This window comes from Antechinus flavipes, chromosome 4 (assembly GCF_016432865.1).
Source record: "Antechinus flavipes isolate AdamAnt ecotype Samford, QLD, Australia chromosome 4, AdamAnt_v2, whole genome shotgun sequence".
In the NCBI taxonomy this organism is placed as follows: domain Eukaryota; kingdom Metazoa; phylum Chordata; class Mammalia; order Dasyuromorphia; family Dasyuridae; genus Antechinus; species Antechinus flavipes.
In genome coordinates this window covers 155,914,027-155,933,754 of record NC_067401.1, presented here as the reverse complement: position 1 = coordinate 155,933,754, position 19,728 = coordinate 155,914,027, and the positions used below count along the sequence as shown (strand labels likewise).

General features: G+C 32.1%; 1 protein-coding gene across 1 annotated transcript in view; it reads left to right on the top strand.

Annotated features, from left to right (window-relative positions):
- KCNJ16 (potassium inwardly rectifying channel subfamily J member 16) overlaps nt 1–19,728 on the top strand; it is a 172,070-nt gene that overhangs the window by 77,158 nt on the left and 75,184 nt on the right. Inside the window, exon 2 of the mRNA XM_051995212.1 lies at nt 11,489–11,553. The gene's annotated coding sequence lies outside the window, so the exon portion shown is untranslated. The remainder of the gene's footprint in view (nt 1–11,488; nt 11,554–19,728) is intronic.

Below are 19,728 nucleotides of genomic sequence, written 5' to 3'. Positions count from 1 at the left end.
TAAAGAATGAGATTATAAATAAATTAGAGGAACATAGGATAGTTTATCTCTCAGACTTGTGGAGGAGAAGGAAATTTGTGACCAAAGATGAACTAGAGACTATTATTGATCACAAAATAGAAAATTTTGATTATATCAAATTAAAAAGCCTTTGTACAAACAAAACTAACACAAACAAGATTAGAAGGGAAGCAACAAACTGGCAAAACATCTTCACAGTTAAAAGTTCTGATAAAGGCCTCATTTCCAAAATATATAAAGAATTGACTCAAATTTATAAGAAATCAAGCCATTCTCCAATTGATAAATGGTCAAAAGATATGACAGACAATTTTCAGATGATAAAATTGAAACTATTATCACTTATATGAAAGAGTGTTCTAAATCACTATTGATCAGAGAAATGCAAATTAAGACAACTCTGAGATACCACTACACACCCATCAGATTGGCTAAGATGACAGGAAAAAATAATGATGAATGTTGAAGGGGATGCGGGAAAACTGGGACACTGATGCATTGTTGGTGGAGTTGTGAATGAATCCAACCATTCTGGAGAGCAATCTGGAATTATGCCCAAAAAGTTATCAAACTGTGTATACCCTTTGATCCAGCATTGTTACTTCTGGGCTTATATCTCAAAGAAATACTAAAGAAGGGAAAGGGATCTGTATGTGCCAAAATGTTTGTGGCAGCCCTTTTTGTAGTGGCTAGAAACTGGAAAATGAATGGATGCCCATCAATTGGAGAATGGTTGGGTAAATTGTGGTATATGAATGTTATGGAATATTATTATTCTATAAGAAATGACCAGCAGGATGAATACAGAGAGGCTTGGAGAGACTTACATGAACTGATGCTAAGTGAAATGAGCAGAACTAGCAGATCATTATACACTTCAACAATGATACTGTATGAAGATGTATTCTGATGGACGTGGATTTCTTTGACAAAGAGACCTAACTCAGTTTCAATTGATCAATGATGGACAGAAGCAGCTACACCCAAAGAAAGAACACTGGGAAATGAATTTAAAGTATTTGCATTTTTGTTTTTCTTCTCACGTTATTTTACTTCTGAATCCATTTCTCCCTGTGCAATAAGAGATCTATTCGGTTCTGCATACATATATTGTATCTAGGATATACTGCAATATATTTAACATATATAGGACTGCTTGCCTTCTAGGGGAGGGGGTGGAAGGAGGGAGGGAAAAAATCAGAAGAGAAGTGAATGCAAGGGATAGTGTTGTAAAAAAAATTACCCTGGCAGGGTTCTGTCAATAAAAAGTTATTATTTAAAAAAAAAAAAAAAAAAGGAAATGGGTCTCTCATTTTCTTTCTCTTTTATGACCCTACCTGGGTTAGGTATCAGCACCGTAGCAGTGTCATAAAAAGGAATTTGGTAGGACTCCTTTTTTCTCTATTTTTCCAAATACTGTGCATAGTATTGGAATTAATTATTCTGTAAATGTTTAATATAATTCATGTGTAAATCCATCTATCCCTGGAACTTTTTTCTTAGGGATTTGTTCAATTTCTTTTTCTAAAATAGAATAATTTACACAATTTATTTCCTCCTCTGTTAATCTGGACAATCTATATTTTGTTAAGCATTGTTAAGTATTCTTCCATTTCACTTAAATTTCTAATTTATTGGCATATAGTTGGTCAAAACAACTCCTAATTTGTCCTTTAATTTCTTTTTCATTGGTGGAAACTTCTCCTTTTTTATTGATGATACTTACAATTTGATTTTCTTCTTTCTTTTGTCTAATCAAATTAACTAAAGATTTATCTCTTTTGTTTTGTTTCATAAAACTACATCTTACTCTTGTTTATTAGTTCAATAGTTTTCTTGCTTTTAATTTTACTAATCTCCAGGTTTTTTTCCCAGAATTTCAAATTTGTTATTTAATTGGGGGGGATTAATTTTTCTTATAACTTTTTTTTTTTACTTTTTTACTTGTAAACCCAATTTATTCATCTTCTCTTTCTCTATTGTATGCAAGTAAACATCTGGCAATATAAACCTTTGCCTAAGAACTGCTTTGACTGAATTCCATTAATTTTGGAATGGTGTCTCATTTTCATTCTCTTGGATGAAATTATCAATTGGTTTTTATGATTTTTTGTTTCACTCACTCATTCTGTAGGATTAGATTATTTAGTTTTTGGAATGTTTTTGTTCTATTTTTCCCTGGCCCTTTATTACATGTAATTTTTATTGCATCATGATCTGGAAAAGATGGCTTTATTATTTCTACCTTTCTGCATTTGATTTTGATGTTTTTATGTCCTAATCAATGGTCACATTATTGTAGGCTCCATGTATTGCTAAGAAAAATGTTTATTCCTTTCTGTTAGTTTTTCCCAAATGTCTACTTTCTAAAATTCTATTACCCCCTTAACTTCATTTTTATTTATTTTGCTATTTAATTTACCTCTTTCAAAGAAATAAAGATTGATATATCCCACTAGTATAGTTTTACTGTCTATTTCTTCTTGCAGCTCTCAATTTCTCCTTTAAGAATCTAGATGCCATATCACTAGGTACACATATGTTTAGTATTGATATTTACTTCATTATTTATGGTACTATTTAATAAAATGTAGTTTCCTTCCTTATATCTTTTAATTAGGGCTATTTTGGCTTTTATTGATCGGAAATCAGGATTACCCCCCCCCTTTTTTTTTTCACTTCAGCTGGAGCAAAATAGATCCTGCTCCAAACTTTTTTTTAACCTTTTCTCTGTGTGTATCACTTTGCTTTAAATGTGTTTCTTGTAAACACATTATAGGATTCTGGCTTTTAATCCAACCTGTTACCACTTCCATTTTATGGGAGAATTCATCCCATTCACATTCATAGTTAAATTTATTCACTCTGTATTTCCTGCAATCTTATTTTCCCCAAGTTATACTTTTCTCTTTCCTTTCCCTCTTTCCCTTCTCGCCAGTGTTTTGCTTCTGACCACCACTTCCCTCAACAGCCCTCCCCTTTTACATTCCCTTCCTGCCTTATTCCTTTCCTATAATACTTTAGTTCTCCCCTCTATTAGCTTTCTTCTTTCCTTTCCCTTTCCTCTCCTATTTCGCTATAGGGTGAGACAAACTTCTCTGTGAGGTAAATATTTCTAATATTCTCTCTTTGAGACAAATTTGATAAGAGTAAGGTTCACACTATGCTCAGCCTCCTCTTTTCCTTCAATTGTAATATATCTTTTTTTTTTTTTTTGTCTCTTCATGAGATGTACTTTAACCCATTTTACTTCCTCTTTCCACTTTTTCTAGGACAATCCCCTTTCCACTTCTAGTTTCTTTTTATATCATCACAATAAAATCAAATGATACTTACACCCTCTTACTATACTCATACCAAAGATACAGTTCTCAAGAGTTAAACATATCATCTTCCTATATAGAGATGTCAATGTTTTTAATTTTTAAAAGAAACAGTTTTTTCCCCCTTTCCTTTTATCTTTTAGTGCTTCTCTTAATTTTGCATTTGAAGACCAAATTTTCTGTTCAGCTCTGGTTTTTGCATCTGAAATAAATGAAATTCCCCTGTTTCATTGAATGTCCAACTTTTCCCTGAAATATAAGGTTTAATTTTGCTGGATAGTTGATTCTTAGCTGCAATCCAAGTTCCTTTGCCCTCTGGAATGTCATTTTCCAGATCCTTCAATCCTTTAAAGTTGTAGCTGCTAGCTCCTGGGTAATCATTATTGTGGCTCCTTGACATTTGAATTGTTCCTTTCTGGCTGCTTGCAATACTTTCTCCCTGATCTGATAATTCTGAATTTTAGCTACACTATTCCACTTTTTTTTCATTTTAGAGTCTCAGGGATGATTGATGAATTATTTCAATGGCTATTTTACCCTCTGTTTCTAGGACATTAGTGCAGGTTTTTTTTTTTTTTGACAGTTTCCTGAAAGATGTTGTGTAGTCTCTTTTCTCATCATTTTTTCAAGAAGTCCGGTAATTCTTAGATTGTCTCTCTTGGATCTACTTTCCACAACACTTTTTTTTTTTCCAATGACATATTTTACATTTTCTTTGATTTTTTTCTTTTCTTTTCTTTTCTTTCCTTCTTTCTTTCTTTCTTTTTTTTGTTTTGATTGATTCTTGATATCTGATTTAGTCATTGAAAACAAATACATTTATTTATTTAATTCTAATTTTTAGGGAATCACTTTTTTAGTTAGCCTTTTTAATCTTTTGCATTTGACCATTTGAACTTTTAAATGAGTTGTTCTGTTCATTGTATTTTTTCTTTTCACAAATTTTATTTTTAACAGTTGATTTCTTTTTTATTTTTATTTCATCAGATCTATTTTGTAAGGAGTTATTATTTGCTATTTCCATTTCTCTAAATCTATTTTTAAAGAGTTTTCTTCAGATATTTCTGTGTTTCCTTTTCCAAACTCTCCTGCCAAGTACATATTTCCTTTCCCCATTTTTTTCTAACTCTCTTTTAAGATCCTTTGAATCCTTTCAAGAAAGCCTTGTGAGATGGAGATTATCCTTTGGGGCTTCATCTATACACTGTTTGGCTTTAGTGTCATCAGAATTTAAGGTTTGTTCTCCCTCTCCATAAAAGTTGTTTATTCTCAGAGTTCTTTTTGCTTTTGTGTTCATTTTTGAAGTTTGTTATTTGCTTTTAGAGCAAAGGGGAAATTATCCCAAGTTTCCTCTACATCTGACAACAGCTTCATGCTACTCTGGGGCTGGTGTTGCTGACTTCCATCCCATTCTTGGTGGTCATGGCCAAGTCTGGGGTTCAAGGGATCAATACTTGTCTTTTGTAGTTATTTTGGATGTTTCACAGCTAGCCTGCTGATCCATTGGCTTCTGAACCAGGACAGAGTAGCCAACATTATTGTATTTTGGCTAAGAGTCTCTAGGGTAAATTTCTCTGGCATAAGAACACGAGATTATCCTGGGTCCCTGCACTGTGCCTGCACTCAGCCACCTTCCTTCCCTATCCCATCCCAATTACACAGATCTTTTTGAAGTTCTTCCAAAATATCTTCTGCTCAAAATTCATTATGCTACAAATAGTTGTCGGTTCTGTTACTCCAAAACATTTCAGAGGCTTGATCTGAGAGAAGACAGGAAGAACTCAAAAAAAGACTACCATGTTTCTGCCTCTCTTTCTACATTGTTAATTCTCTAGGACTCGCTACTTATACATCATATCATCTGCAAAGAGGTATAATTTAGGGTTTTTTGCTTATTTTTTTCAATTCAAAGTGTTATATCTAGCACTTCTTGCACAACATTGAATAATGGTAGTGATAACTGACACCTTTTCTTCACCCTTGATCTTATTGGTAATGATTCAGATTCATTCTCATTACAACATCATCATTCTTTTTCATTTCAGAGACAGTATCACTTTTAAGAAAATCACTTATTCTTATGGTTTTAGTGTTTTTTTTTTTTTGCTAAGAATGGATATTGTATTTTATCAAGGGTTTTTTTTTGCACTATTGATATTATTTTTGTTGTTTTTGTTATTGATATGATCAATTATACTTATAGTTGCTCTAACATTGAATTAGCACTGCATTCCTAATATAAATCTCAGCTGTTCACATAGGTAATCTTTTTGATATATTGCTTTAATACACATGCTAGTATTTTTTTTGCATTAATATTCATTGGGAAATTTTTCCTAGAGGATTTCCCCTCCCGCATTTTTGTTTTTTTCTAATTCCATTAGAATTTTCTAATTCTAATCTGTCATTTATTTCCTCTATTTTTATTCATCTAGCTAAATACTCTACAACAAACTCTCATTATTCCCACAGTTATATATAAGAACTTCATGGTTCTAGTCTTGTCTCTCTCTAATCTGTCATTTACATTGCTGCCAAGTAATTCTTCCTAAAGTAAAAGATTGACTATGCAAATATCCTGCTCAAGAAATAGAAGTAACTTCCTACCACTTCAAGGAAAATATAAACTACTTAGAGAAGTGCCAGATTTTTGAAAAGTTTCAAATAACTTTCTTTTTTTAGAATGACTTCACCTTACTTCTCTTCAAATACTCTACATCCCAAACTGGCATTCTATTTCTCACCTGCATACTTAGAATATGTTCTCTCTTCATTCCCACTTATTTGAATCTCTTACTCCCTTCATGGTTTACATTATAAATTATTTCTACATATGTCCTTTCATGTTTCTGTCAATTTTCAATACTTTGCTCCTAATCTAGAAATACTTTTGTCTTAATCTATCTGCATAAATATAATTTTAAAACACACAGTGGGATGTCTGACATAGTTAATTTTTTAAATGCCAGTTATTATTGTTGTTGTTATTATTATTATATTCCATAATATCATGTAATCCATTTGACCCCAAAATGAGTCTTCAGAAGATTATCTGAAACTGATACAAAGTTCATTTCTCCTACAGAATACAAAGCAATGATGATTTCAGGAGATAAGGAAGAAATTATTTGCTAAATTGCTTACTAAACTAATGAAATGTGGAAATATAGGTAGAATATCCTCAACACTAATGATGTTTTTAGATGACATCTAAATCTAATAGAGAAGAAAGTCTTCCACTAATCCCTGACCAATCAATCAATAAGCTTTTACTACTCATAAGTAGCAACTTTAAATAGCACTTTACAAATACTAGCTTAATCCTCACAGTGACCCTGGGAAGCAGTTGCTATAATTATTGCAAATAAAAGTTAATTACCACAGCTCACATAGAGCATAATTGTCTGAACTGGATTTGAACTCACATCTTACTGACTAGGCCCACTAGGCCCACAGCTCTATCCACTGTGCCTCTCTAGATGCCCACGTAAATACTACGTACCAGAAACTGTAAAAATTGCTAGTAGTCACAAAGAATAGGCTGCCCCTACTCCAAAAGTGCTAATACTGAAGTTCATATTCTTAATTCTGAGATTTTGTCTGAAGACTCTGAGCCCCATATTGATACAGTTTAGTATAGCTATACTTTACTTTGGATTTGGAAATGGGAAAAGGTAGTGATTTTATGTCATTATTTTTTTTGTGTCCTATAATAAATATGTAATAATTCATTGAGGTTGAGTCTCTTAAGGTGTAGCCTAGGTGAGATTATCATCTCTTTCTCTCTCTCTCTCTCTCTCCCTCTCTCTCTCTCTCTCTCTCTCTCTCTCTCTCTCTCTCTCTCTCTCTTTTATTATAGCTTTTTATTTACAACTTATATGCATGGGTAACTTTACAGCATTGACAATTGCCAAACCTTTTTCCCCTGCTTCCCTCCATCCACTCCCCCAGGTAGCAGGTTGACCAATACATGTTAAATATGTTAAAGTATAAATTAAATATAATATTAGTATACATGTCCATTAACAGTTATTTTACTGTTCAAAAAGAATCGGACTTTGAAATAGTGTATCATTAGCCTGTGAAGGAAATCAAAAATGCAAACAGACAAAGGTAGAGGGATTGGGAATTCTATGTATTGGTTCATAGTCATCTCCCAAAGTTGTTTTGCTGGGTGTAGCAGGTTCAATTCATTACTGTTCTATTGGAGATGATTTGGTTCATCTCATTGTTGAAAATGGCCAGGTCCATCAGAATTGATCATCATATAGTATTGTTGTTGAAATATATAATGATCTCCTGGTGCTGCTCATTTCACTCAGCATAAGTTCATGTAAGTCTCTCCAGGCCTTTCTGAAATCATCCTGTTGGTCATTTCTTACCAAACAATAATATTCATTCATATACAACAATTTATTCAGCCATTCTCCAATTGATGGCCATCCACTCAGTTTCCAGTTTCTGGCCACTACAAAGAGGGCTGCTTGCTACAAACATTCTTGCACATACAGGTCTCTTTCCCCTCTTTAAAATCTCTTTGGGATATAAACCCAGTAGTAATACTGCTGGATCAAAATATATGGACAGTTTGATAACTTTTTGAGCACAGCTCCAAATTGTTCTCCAGAATGGCTGGATGTATTTGCAATTCCACCAACAATGTATCAGTGTCCCTGTTTTCCCACATTCTCTCCAAGATTGCACATTATCTTTCCCTGTCATTCTAGCCAATCTGACAGGTGTGTAGTAGTATCTCAGAGTTGTCTTAATTTGCATTTCTCTGATTAATAATGACTTGGAGCATCTTTTCCTATGGCTAGACATAGTTTCAATTTCTTTATCTGAGAATTATCTGTTCATATCCTTTGACCATTTATCAACTGGAGAATGGCTTGATTTCTTATAAATTAGAGTCAATTCTCTATATATTTTGGAAATGAGGCCTTTATCAGAAGCTTTGATTGTAAAAATGTTTTCTCAGTTTATCGCTTCCATTCTAATCTTGTCTGCATTAGTTTTGTTTGTACAAAAACTTTTCAATTTGATATAATTAAAATTTTCTATTTTGTGGAGATCATCACCTCTTTTTTTTCACTTTTATTTTTTTATTTTTATTTTTATTTTTTAATAACTTTTTATTGATAGAACTCATGAAAGGGTAATTTTTTACAACATTATCCCTTGAATTCACGTCTGTTCCGATTTTTCCCCTCCCTCCCTCCACCCCCTCCCCCAGATGGCAAGCAATCCTTTACATGTTGAATAGGTTACAGTATATTCTAGATACAATATATTTTTGTTGCACAGGGAGAATTGAATTCAGAAGGTATAAATAATCCAGGAAGAAAAACAAAAATGAAAGCAGTTTATATTCATCTCCCAATGTTCTTTCTTTGGGTGTAGCTGCTTCTGCCCATCTTTGATCAATTGAACTGAATTAGCTCTTTATCGAAGAGATCCACTTCCATCAGAATACATCCTCAACCAGTATCATTGTTGAGGTATATAATGGAGATCATCACCTCTTAACCAGTTATGCTGCATTATACTGTAAGTATTTCCTCTAACTCAATGTTATTCTTCATTTGTTCTCACTTCTGGAACACAAACTCAAAATTCAGCTCTCAAGACTGCAACCAAACTCTCTCAAAAATCCTCTTTTTCAAATTTATTCACAATATAGTGGTTAAATTCAGTTCTTTCAGAAGATATGTTCTTTTTATTTGTCTTCTACTAGTTTTCTACAGCAGTAACTCTCCTGAATGACAGTAAAAGAAAATTTTCCAGCATCTTCACATACTTCTCTTTATTATATTTCTTTTCAAGATAGGAATGAAAGTGTTTCTTTCAGTAAAGCAGCTTTCTTCATCATTTCATACATTCTCTTGTTTATTTTTTATTAATTTGTACCTCATATTTTATTTACTTTTTTAATTTAAATTTTTTTCTCTTTCAGAATTTTTAATCTGGTACTTAGGTTATGTTTTTATTTGTGACTTTTCTAGGTTGTCTTTTTAATTGCATGTGCAATTCATTGGTCCCTTCTTTCTCTTTTCTGTTCATAAAAATTGTGTAAATATATAAATTCCCCTTGACCCAACAACATAGGAGTGCTTTGGCTATAAGTTTTATTATATTATCTCATTATTGTAATTTCTATATAAACTTATTTATCTTTCCTGTGATTTGTTCTTGGAGTCACTTATGGTTTAGGTAGGATATTATGTAGTCCACATTTAGGTTCTAATCCTGTTTTCAACTGTGCTTTATTTATTTAAATTTTTCTCATATTATAGCTATTAAAGACTAAGTACACACCTTCTGGTTTTCAGCCCATATTTATTACAAATAATAGCAATTTTGAATAGACATCTATAGATCAAATGTAAAAGCTTGGGAATCTTTAGATTCTTCTCCAGATATAGGTGTTTTTTTTTTTTTTTTCATTCAAGTAGTTTTCTCTCTGCAAAAGAAAAATTACTGGGAATATTGTCCAAAAATATGACTTGTTAAACTAAGGTTGGCAAAAATCAGAAACTCCAAGATATACTCTATCTCTAACTTAGACTGAAATGACAATTTCTTTTATTTTGATAGGGATAATAATTGTTGTGTTTCTTTCCTGACATTAATTAAGAATACAGAGAGTTATGGAACACTAATGTGTGGTACAGCAACCCTTATCCAAATTAAAATCATAGATTCAAGGTAAAAAAAAGCAAAAAAAAAAAAAAAAGATTTATTACAATCTCACAAGAAAAGGCAGCTCCCAATGACAACAGTGTCAGTATAGGAGTGCAAAATGCAAGGTGTGAACACAGGATAATATAGAATCTAATGCAGAAGGTCCTACTCCCTTTTGACTTTTTCTTCCATTGACTGAGGGAGTCCAGGCTTACCTCCTAACACAGAAATCTACACAAAGACTAAAATCTACCTGGAGATAAAGAACAATAGTCAATGACACACTCTTTATCACATTAGAGACTTAATGCTAATTGTGGTGAAAAGGACAGGAAGAACAGGAGGGAAATGTAAGTGAACAACTGTGGTACTATATTTGATTCTTTAAATGTGTTTCTTAAGTAGTTTTCAAATGATTGATCCAGTGAACTTATAAGCATATAATATATCATTTATTCTTTTTGATTTGAAGCATTGATCTTAGACTTGGGGTATCCTCAGATAGTACATGACAATTAGTTGATACACACACACACACACACACACACACACACACACACAAGGCAGAGTAAACCCAGGGTTCAATTTGGCTTTTAGTTGGTTCAATTGGTTCACACTAAGCATATAACTGAACCCCCTCTGTGTCTCATTTTTTTCATTAGTAAAATAATAATTATGGCACTTACCTCCCTGGGTTGTTTTGAGAGTCAAATGAGGCATTATATGCAAAAGTACTTAGCACAAAGTCTGGCATAGAGTAATTACTATGTAAATATTAGCTACCATTATCATTATTGTTGCTTTTATATTTATTACTGGCCTTGTTCAGCTTAATGAGTTTTGGTTGAGCTCTCTAATCACATATTTCTTTCTTCTTCTGTTTCTTATATTTCCTTGACTCTGGATTCCAGTTCTTTTGGTTCTGTACCATCAAGAATAAATAAACTAACAGGCAATGAAATGTTTACCATGTTCATCTTGGCTGTTTCTTCTGAAATAAGAACTCTCCTAGGCATAATCTATATCCTAATATGCAGTTTTCCTTAAAAAAAAAAAGTGGCTTTAAATAACTTATACAAAGACTAAGAATTGTTGTGTCTTTCCACAGGTTATTTCTAAACAATGCTGTTTGTAAATATTTGAGGCACTTAACACTATTGTTGAACAAATTCCTGGCCCAGGAAATCTTCCTCCTTCATATCACTGACCAAGTGAAAACTGAGCTAGTACATGCTTGAGTGACCTTCACCTCACACTTCCTCTGGTACTCATGCAGTGAAGTAACCACAGACTCAGCTGACCAGAAGTCACCTGTTTTTAAAAGATTCCAGGGGTTACCTGTGTAGATCCTCAGGCTTAGGTTGTAGGAGCAAGTTGATGTCAATGTTTAACTCAAGTTTTTGATTTCTGTGACTTTTTTTCTTTATTATTAACTCAGGAATATTTTTCAATTTGCCTAGATTATGAACACTTGGTTCACAACATGCCTCTTTAAATCCTCTGCCTGTGGAGAGAATGCACAAAGGTAAGAAATACTATGTTTTTGCTATGAAGAAATTGTTATTTATTAGAATTAGGCTATTTCTTATTTGTTTTTCATCTGAAAAAAATAAACCAATGAAATATATTATAGTATACTCTCTGTGAGTCGGTTTTCTCATCCGTAAAGGGAAGTTTTCTCATCCTTCAAGATGAGTTTTTAGTTTTCTTCCAATTCTCTATCTTTGATTTTTTGGTAATTAGTTAAAATGATTAAAATAGCTTCCCATCAAATGCTTTAAGGAGGAAAAATATATATTCTACATTCCTTGTGTTTAATATCTGCATATCCTTAACCCTAAAGCTGTTTCTCTTCAGTGTTTTCTATGGGAATTTATTGATGCTTCTTTCAAAAGTAGAATAATAAGATCATATACCTACTATATGCTTGATTTAATACTTCAGAAAGATATAGTCTCATAGGCTCTATTCATCATCTTCTTATGTATCAGAAAGTTCAGCATCTGATAATGATCTTTCTAGACATTAGTGAGTCAATACTTGAGTAAATTTGATCTTAAGAATTGTGTAAAAGCATTTTGTATATAGTAACCTGTTGGGGGTGAGGTGACCCCTACATTAATTTTTTTTCCTGCTTCAACCTATCCTTCATTCATCTTCTAAAGTGATTTTCTTAAAGTTCATGTCCATTCTGTCACCCCCTATATTCAATAAACTCCAGTGACTTCCTGTTGCTTCAAAGAGCAAAAACAAAATGCTATTTAGTATTCAAAGTCCTTCATAACTTAGCCCTCTTCTAGCTTTTTAGTGTCCTTACATTCTCTAACCAAGATAATTTCATCCAGTGGCATTGGCTTCCTGACAGTTCCATGTGTGAGATTCCATTGCTGGGCTTTGGATATTCTCTTTGACACTCCACCATGCTTGGAATATTCATTCTATTCCACTCTACTTACTGATCTCCTTTGCTTGAAGTCCCAATTAAAATCACAACTTCTACAAGAAGCTTTCCCCAACCCCTTAGTCTTAGTGACTTCCCTTACTTTTACAAAATATTTTGTTTCAAATTTATTCAAGCACTCATGCACTAAAGTTTGGAAAGACCATATCAGGGAATGAATTTTCTGATGCATTAATCTTATTTCATAAGAGGGTGACAAATATAGTCATACCCAAATATTTGATATCATGTATCTTTTTGAAGTATTAAATAAAGCATAAATGATCTAATTATTCTGCTTTTGAAAGAAGCATCAGTAAATTCCAACAGAAAACACTGAATTATTTCCTATTTAATTGATTTAAAGCTTTCTTTGTATGTATTTCTCTGTATGTTCATCTACCTCATTAGATGATAAGTTCCTTAAAGGAAGGGATTGTCTTTTGCCTCTTTTTGTATTCTCAGCACTTAACATATTGCCTGCAACAGAGTAAATATGAAAAGTTCCTGGCACATAGTAGTTTATCAATAAATATTTATTGATTGAATAAAAAATTCCTCAATTTACAGATGAAGAATCTGTTAACTGATTTGTCTTAGGGACCCACAGGTAATAAGCATCAGAGGAGTCTTTCAGATTCTAGCTTGGTCTCCAAAAGTCAATCTCACAATGCTCAATGCTCATGAGGGTCAAGATAAGAAAATGAGAATTGTAATGAACTGTTAGCTAAATATTAATTGAATCTTGTGAAATGGCAGCCCCAGAACTGATTTAGTCATAGGTTACTTTAAGAGAAATGTAGTATCCCATCCAGAAAAAGGCAGCTGACTGCTCTGTATACTCTGTCTTGATATGACATCTTATTTTGAGTATTGTGTTTAATTTTAAGAAATATATTGCCTGTGACTCCTTGGAGGAGGATAAGAAGTATAACAACCATTCCAAGTTGGGATAAATTGAAGCAACTTGGAGGGTTCAACTTGGTTCAGATCATGAGGTTGAAGATTGGGGAATGAAAGCAATCTATAAATATTTGTGAAAAAAATTTATTTTGAATAGCTTAGAGGGTGGAGGTGGGAACAATGGACATAGCTGAAAACACTTATATTAATACTTGACATAAAAACAAATATCTTAAATAGAGCAATCCTAAAATGGAATTGACTATCTCAGAAGGGAGGGGATTCTCCTTTGGCAGAGCAAAAATGGATCACTATTTATTGTAGGGAATATTGCAGATGAGATTTTTGGATGCTTTGAACTTAAATTATTTCTGAGCTATCATCTGATTCCAAGATTCTGTAATTTTATAATGGATAGAGAATCTTTTGTCATTGACGAATTTATAATATGGAAAGATGATTCCATTTTAATCCATTTATTTCAAATTAATTCAGTTCATAAACATATTAAAATATCTGGTTACATGAGGCATGAATTAACAATACTAGCTAGTATGTAACAGAAACTAGAATTTTAAACAATGCTTTATGAGTATCTCTTCCCAAAGAAAAGGAAAGAACAAAGGAAATACAGTTCAAGGTGCATTCTCAACAAAGTAATGCCAAGAACCACATCCCCATTACTTTGTGACATGTAGAAATAAAACAAGTGGCATAAATCAAAAGACTAGATATAATATGATCACAGATATTGCCAACAGACATGCAGCCTTAGATTAAAAATAGTTTTCCCTATAATAAAACAAAATTAAAATGCTTTCTCCAAATGCATCTTTCTTGATTATGTTATCTTTTCTCATAGCAATTTGTGTGTAGAATATATTTCCATCAGTCCTAGCATCTAAGTGTAATGACTTAGAGGGAAATATAGTAATCTGAATTGCAATCAAACAGAATTTCTAAGATTCCTATTGAAGTCAGAGTAACCAAATTGTGTTGTTTTTCTGTTAAGGGCTCCTAACCAGAAGAGGCCAACTTCTGAAAAATTGCATCTCTTTACAAAATGCTTCACCAAAGGATTTCTAATGCATGAATGATTACACTGCATTTTTCTTTTTTCTTTTTTGGCTAAGTCAATGCTAAGAGGCATACAAGGTATATTTTAATTGAGATTCCTCAGGCCATATATGACCTTTGTGTTTTAAGATGGTTTTGTATTTTATTAAATACAATGAGAGATTATTCTTATAACTGTTCTTTAGTGAAGAATAAGAGGTTAAATAGAAAAAGCAATTTATTTAGTTTTGCCAGGGAAGCTTCTCATTTTGTATTCATAACTGCATTAATATAGCTACCTACTTTCCTTTTGTCTTGGTATATACAACAGTTAATAGAGATGGCACGCCAGGCATCACATTGAAAATGCTTAGCACTATATTTTTTCTACATGTCTGAAATTCTATAAAATGACTTCACCTTTAAAATATCTCATAATAAAATAAGACTTCTTTATACAAAATTAATATTAGCTCTTACTTAGGCCTAGCATTTTGAAAGTTTTATTTTTTTCATTTTTGACAACAAATATGAATATTTCAGTATATTAAAGAAAATAATATTTTATAAGAAACTGTGAAGCTGTTATAAACAACTTGTTTTTTTTTAAATATAAATTGCCCTGCTTGACTGTTTTCATTTGATCTGAACTTCTTTGTTTTTTCTTCTTCCTTTTTCACTTCCTCCTTCTCCTCTTCCTTCTTTTTCTTCTGCTTTTCCTTCTCCATCTTCTTCTTTCATTCATGGTATATTTTAATATTTTTTTCTTCCTTCTCCTTCTCTTTTTTTTGCATCACTATCACTACATATCAACTCCATTTAATCCATCCAACTTCAGGAAAATTCTATCTTCTAACAAGTATAGCCAAACAAAGCAGATTCACACTTGGCTGTCCCTGAAGACCATTTATAGTATATCTCTTCTAGGAAGTGGTAAGTGTGCTCCATTATCAATCTTCTGAGTCATGATTGAGCAAAGTTCTTAAGACTTTGACATTTTACTTTCATATTGTCTTTTTCATTAATATAATCATTGTAAAAATGTGTAAAATTCCATCTTGGTTATGCTCTTTTTATTCTGCATTAATTCATTAAAGTTTCTCAATGATTTTCTAAATTCTTCCCTTTTGCAATTTCTTATGGCTCAACAGCAATTTATTAAATTCACATAACAATTTAATCTCGTATTCTTCAATTGATAGTCACCCATTTCATTGCCACTTCTTTGCTGTTACAAAAAAGAGCTGCTACAGATATGTTTGGTATACATCACTATAACTTTTCCCTCTGACTGACATTTTCGCTTATAATACTTATAATTTTCTTCTTTTGAAAATTCACTATTCATATTTACTTACTATTTATTGGGCAAAAGCTCTTGTTCTTACATATTTTGATCAATTTTCTATCTATTTTTGATATTAGGCTATTAATACAGAAATTTACTGCAAATATTTTTCAAGTTTATTTCTTCTTTCCTTACTATAATTGCACTGATTTTATCTGTAAAAAATTTAAAATTCTAAGTATTCAAAATTGTTCATTTTACCTTCTATGACCATCTCTAACTCTTGTTTAGCTAAGGATTCCCCTCTTATTCATGATTATAAAAGATATTGCTCCTCCTACAAATATAATTAAATTATATTTAAGGAATGTAGCTATATACATAGTTTATAGTATTATATAGTGAGGGATGTTGGTCTAAAGAATTTCTTCCATATTATTTTCCATTTCCCCCAGATTTTTTACAAAATGACATCAGTAACGATGATCATTATGAGAAATAACAATTATGATATGTATATAGTACTTTCAGATTTAGAAATGAATTACATACATTATTTCATGAGAATTAGTTAGTGCTTTGCTTTTTATCAAACATTATGCTAGAAATTGTTTATCATTGTCTTGTTTGATTAATTTGTTTTGCTACTGAAATATTTAATTTTTAAATAGAGACCAAGTAGTTTGGTGAAAAATTTTTATTTCACAGTTTGGGATTTGGTAATCTGTGTGTGTGACATGTGTGTGTAAAATGGTTTCCAAGTATTTTGCATGGAAATTTTTTTCCTATTCTTTTATGTTGTATTTTTTATGAAAGTACAAAAAACTTAGGTTTTTCCTGTGTTTTTATATCATACAATCTTTCTGAAGGTACTAATTTTATTTGAATTTTTAGGATTCTCTTAGTAAATAATTTATCAATCTTATAATCTCTAATTTTTCATGTGTTTATCCTGTTTCTCTGATTTAATGACAATTTTCTTATTTATCTCTTAATCTGAAGTATGGCTGTATTATTGGTATTCAATTAATACTTGTTGAAATGAAATAAATTTATTATTCTTTTGGAAGCTTCTTCATACACTTAAAGTAATACTTTAAACTAATTTCTTTTATCTCAAGGCTAGTTCTTTTATTCATTGAAACATAGTAGTAATGATTCCAAGATGCAGGGTCTGTCACATGGACTACTCAGCTTTTCCCAGAAAAATAGTATTCTCTTGACAACATAGCACAATAGAAACAATACTATAATTGGAGTCAGAGATCTTGATGTTAAACCTTAACTTTACCACTTAATGTCTGTGTGTTCTTAGACAAGTCACATAACTTCTCTGCCTTCAATTTCATCCTGAAATGAAGGGATTGAGCTAATTAATCTCCAAAGATTCATCCACAACTATGGTCTTATGTTTTTAACCCTAATAAACTATGTCATAACTCTATGTTCTTGGCTATAAATGGTTGGTAAAGACAGTATTGATAATTCAGTAAAACGATCCTTATTTCTAAGATAAGAACTAAAAATGCTTTATATGCAAATACTTAGTTGATTCCTTCTCTATAAACATTGCATCACTAGAACAGGCTAAATCAAACAGGATTTTGGAAGTGTAGAATCATAGATTTCAAGGCTTCTTACTTTGAAGTTGAAGAAACTGAGGCAAAGAGATTAAATGATTTGGATAATTAAGTTTGAGATCATTCTTTTTTTTTTTTGAACTTAGATTTTGCCATCTTAAAGTATAATGTACAACTCTACTATACCACAGCCAAATTTAATTTTTTGAGCTTAATTACAATCTGGAATTTGATAGATAATAGTTGCTGTGACAAAGATAGGAAGATTTTTGTGCACCATGAATTCAATGTGTGCCAATAGAATAGTGAATGGACTTTTAGGTTATATCTAGGACTTAGGGTGGTAGTGCTATTTATTGTTCTCCAGCCTGAATTAGAACAGAAGTACTATGTTCAGGTCTTAAAAACATTCTAGGAAAGAAGTTGGAAAATATAAGGAGATGGGTAACTGCGATGTTGAAGGATCTCAAGGTTATATTATAAGGCATCAATTTAAGAATTAGGGATATTGAACTTGGAAAATGGAATACTTAAAGAGGACAGGATAACTAAAATCAACTATTTTGACAGATTATTTTGTGACATAGATATTAAACTTGTTCTTTTGTTCCCAATGGGCAGACCCAACTACATGTTTCAGACAGATAATCTTAGACTTTATAACAATTTTTAAAACAATCAAAAGATGGTATGCACTGCCTTTGGCAATTTAGGATTCCTTTTGATTAGAGATCTGTAAGAAAAGGATTGATGATCACTTGTTAAGATCGTGGGACATACATATCCACCCATACTCACACATTCACACCCACACTTATATGCACACATACATACACACACACACTCACATAAACACACACATTTAAAGAATCAGAGCCAAGTATGAGACTATTTAGCCATCATCAATATAATATGAAATATCAAATGGTCTTTCAAAATTCTTTGAATTTTCTGATTAGTTGCTCTTTCACATATTGTATCAAAGAAAAATATTCTACTTCCATTGAGAAAATGCCAGAATATTAGAAATCTGGACATTTTACACCAGCAAATTGTTCTACTATGAAGTCTATTCCTTCTCTGTGTCATTTACTTTTAGAGTAAGAAACAGAGCCAAGGCCAAAACTATGTTTGGATAACATCCAAAGAAAAATATTGTGGCTATTTTGAGTCAATTATCTAAGGCTACTTGTGAGTAAAACACATTTTAATTCAATTTTTGGAGATTTGTAAAGTAGTTCCACTTCCTGCTCCATGAAATTTTTGCTTAACTCTATTAGATACTTTACGTCATAAAAATCTCATTAGTAAGCTAGGGAGATTAACCATGCTGCACTAAGAATTTCATATTCAAAGCAATGTTGAAAGTAGGAAATGTGCTTCTATACACATAAAATTCAAATAAACTTGGGAGTTGAATTATTTTCTAATGGATTCGATTAGTATAGGGAGTCTTCCTCCTTCCTTTCTCAAGTTATTTCCTTAATGTTTCTCCTTTTGAGTTACCTGAGTGACATTATCATTATGATGACAATCCTGTCAAGCAGAATGGTAGACATAGGCAAAAAGTCAAGTAAGACCAATGTGTTGACATTGCAGAGAATCAAGTTTCTATTTCATTTAAAGAAAAAAAAATCCTAATAATGGTAGCCTTAGGTGATAATGATTCTCCCATCAGTGATAACTACAAATGAAGACTGGATAATCATTTGTGGAATTTCTTAGAGGAAATGCCTGGTCATTTACTGATGGGAGTATATAAGCTCAAATATTCCATCTAGCTTGGGGGGGGTGGGTAATAGATGCTATAATTTTTTTTTTTAAATCAAGCAGCATCCAGATTCACTGACATCAAATAAATATCTTCAAATCATCAAATCCAATAGATAATCTGGTATATCTGGAAACATTCCCAACTGTTCATTGCCAAGTTCCTCTTTGAAACACAAGCAGTCTCTGCTCTCGGCGCATTAACTTTGGCCTGTTTGAACTGGTACTTTCTTCTATCATCACAGTCATCTGTGGAAAATACAATGATGTGGTAATTTAATGAGGACTTTGTAGCAGGAATGAAGAGCAGTAATATTTAAGGTCTTAAGATCTATTTTTAGATTAAAGTCTTAGGGACAATTACTTCTCCCTTGTGGAATAATGAATGACTTTGTAACTCATTTCACTGTGATTCTTAGCCTAGGTAACCCAAATAAATTCTAGAAGTAGATTTATTGAGTCTGATCATTTTAGCAAGATTATTTAGTTATGGTCTTAAACGTCAAAGTCCTGGGTTAAATTCTCAGCACTGGTAAGTTTTAGGATCTTAAGCAAATTATTAAACTTCCCTGAGCTACCCATATTCTGTATAATGCATACTTACCTATACACAGGACTTTGGGGAGGGTCAGATAATATATAATGTAAAAGGTTAGCAATAAC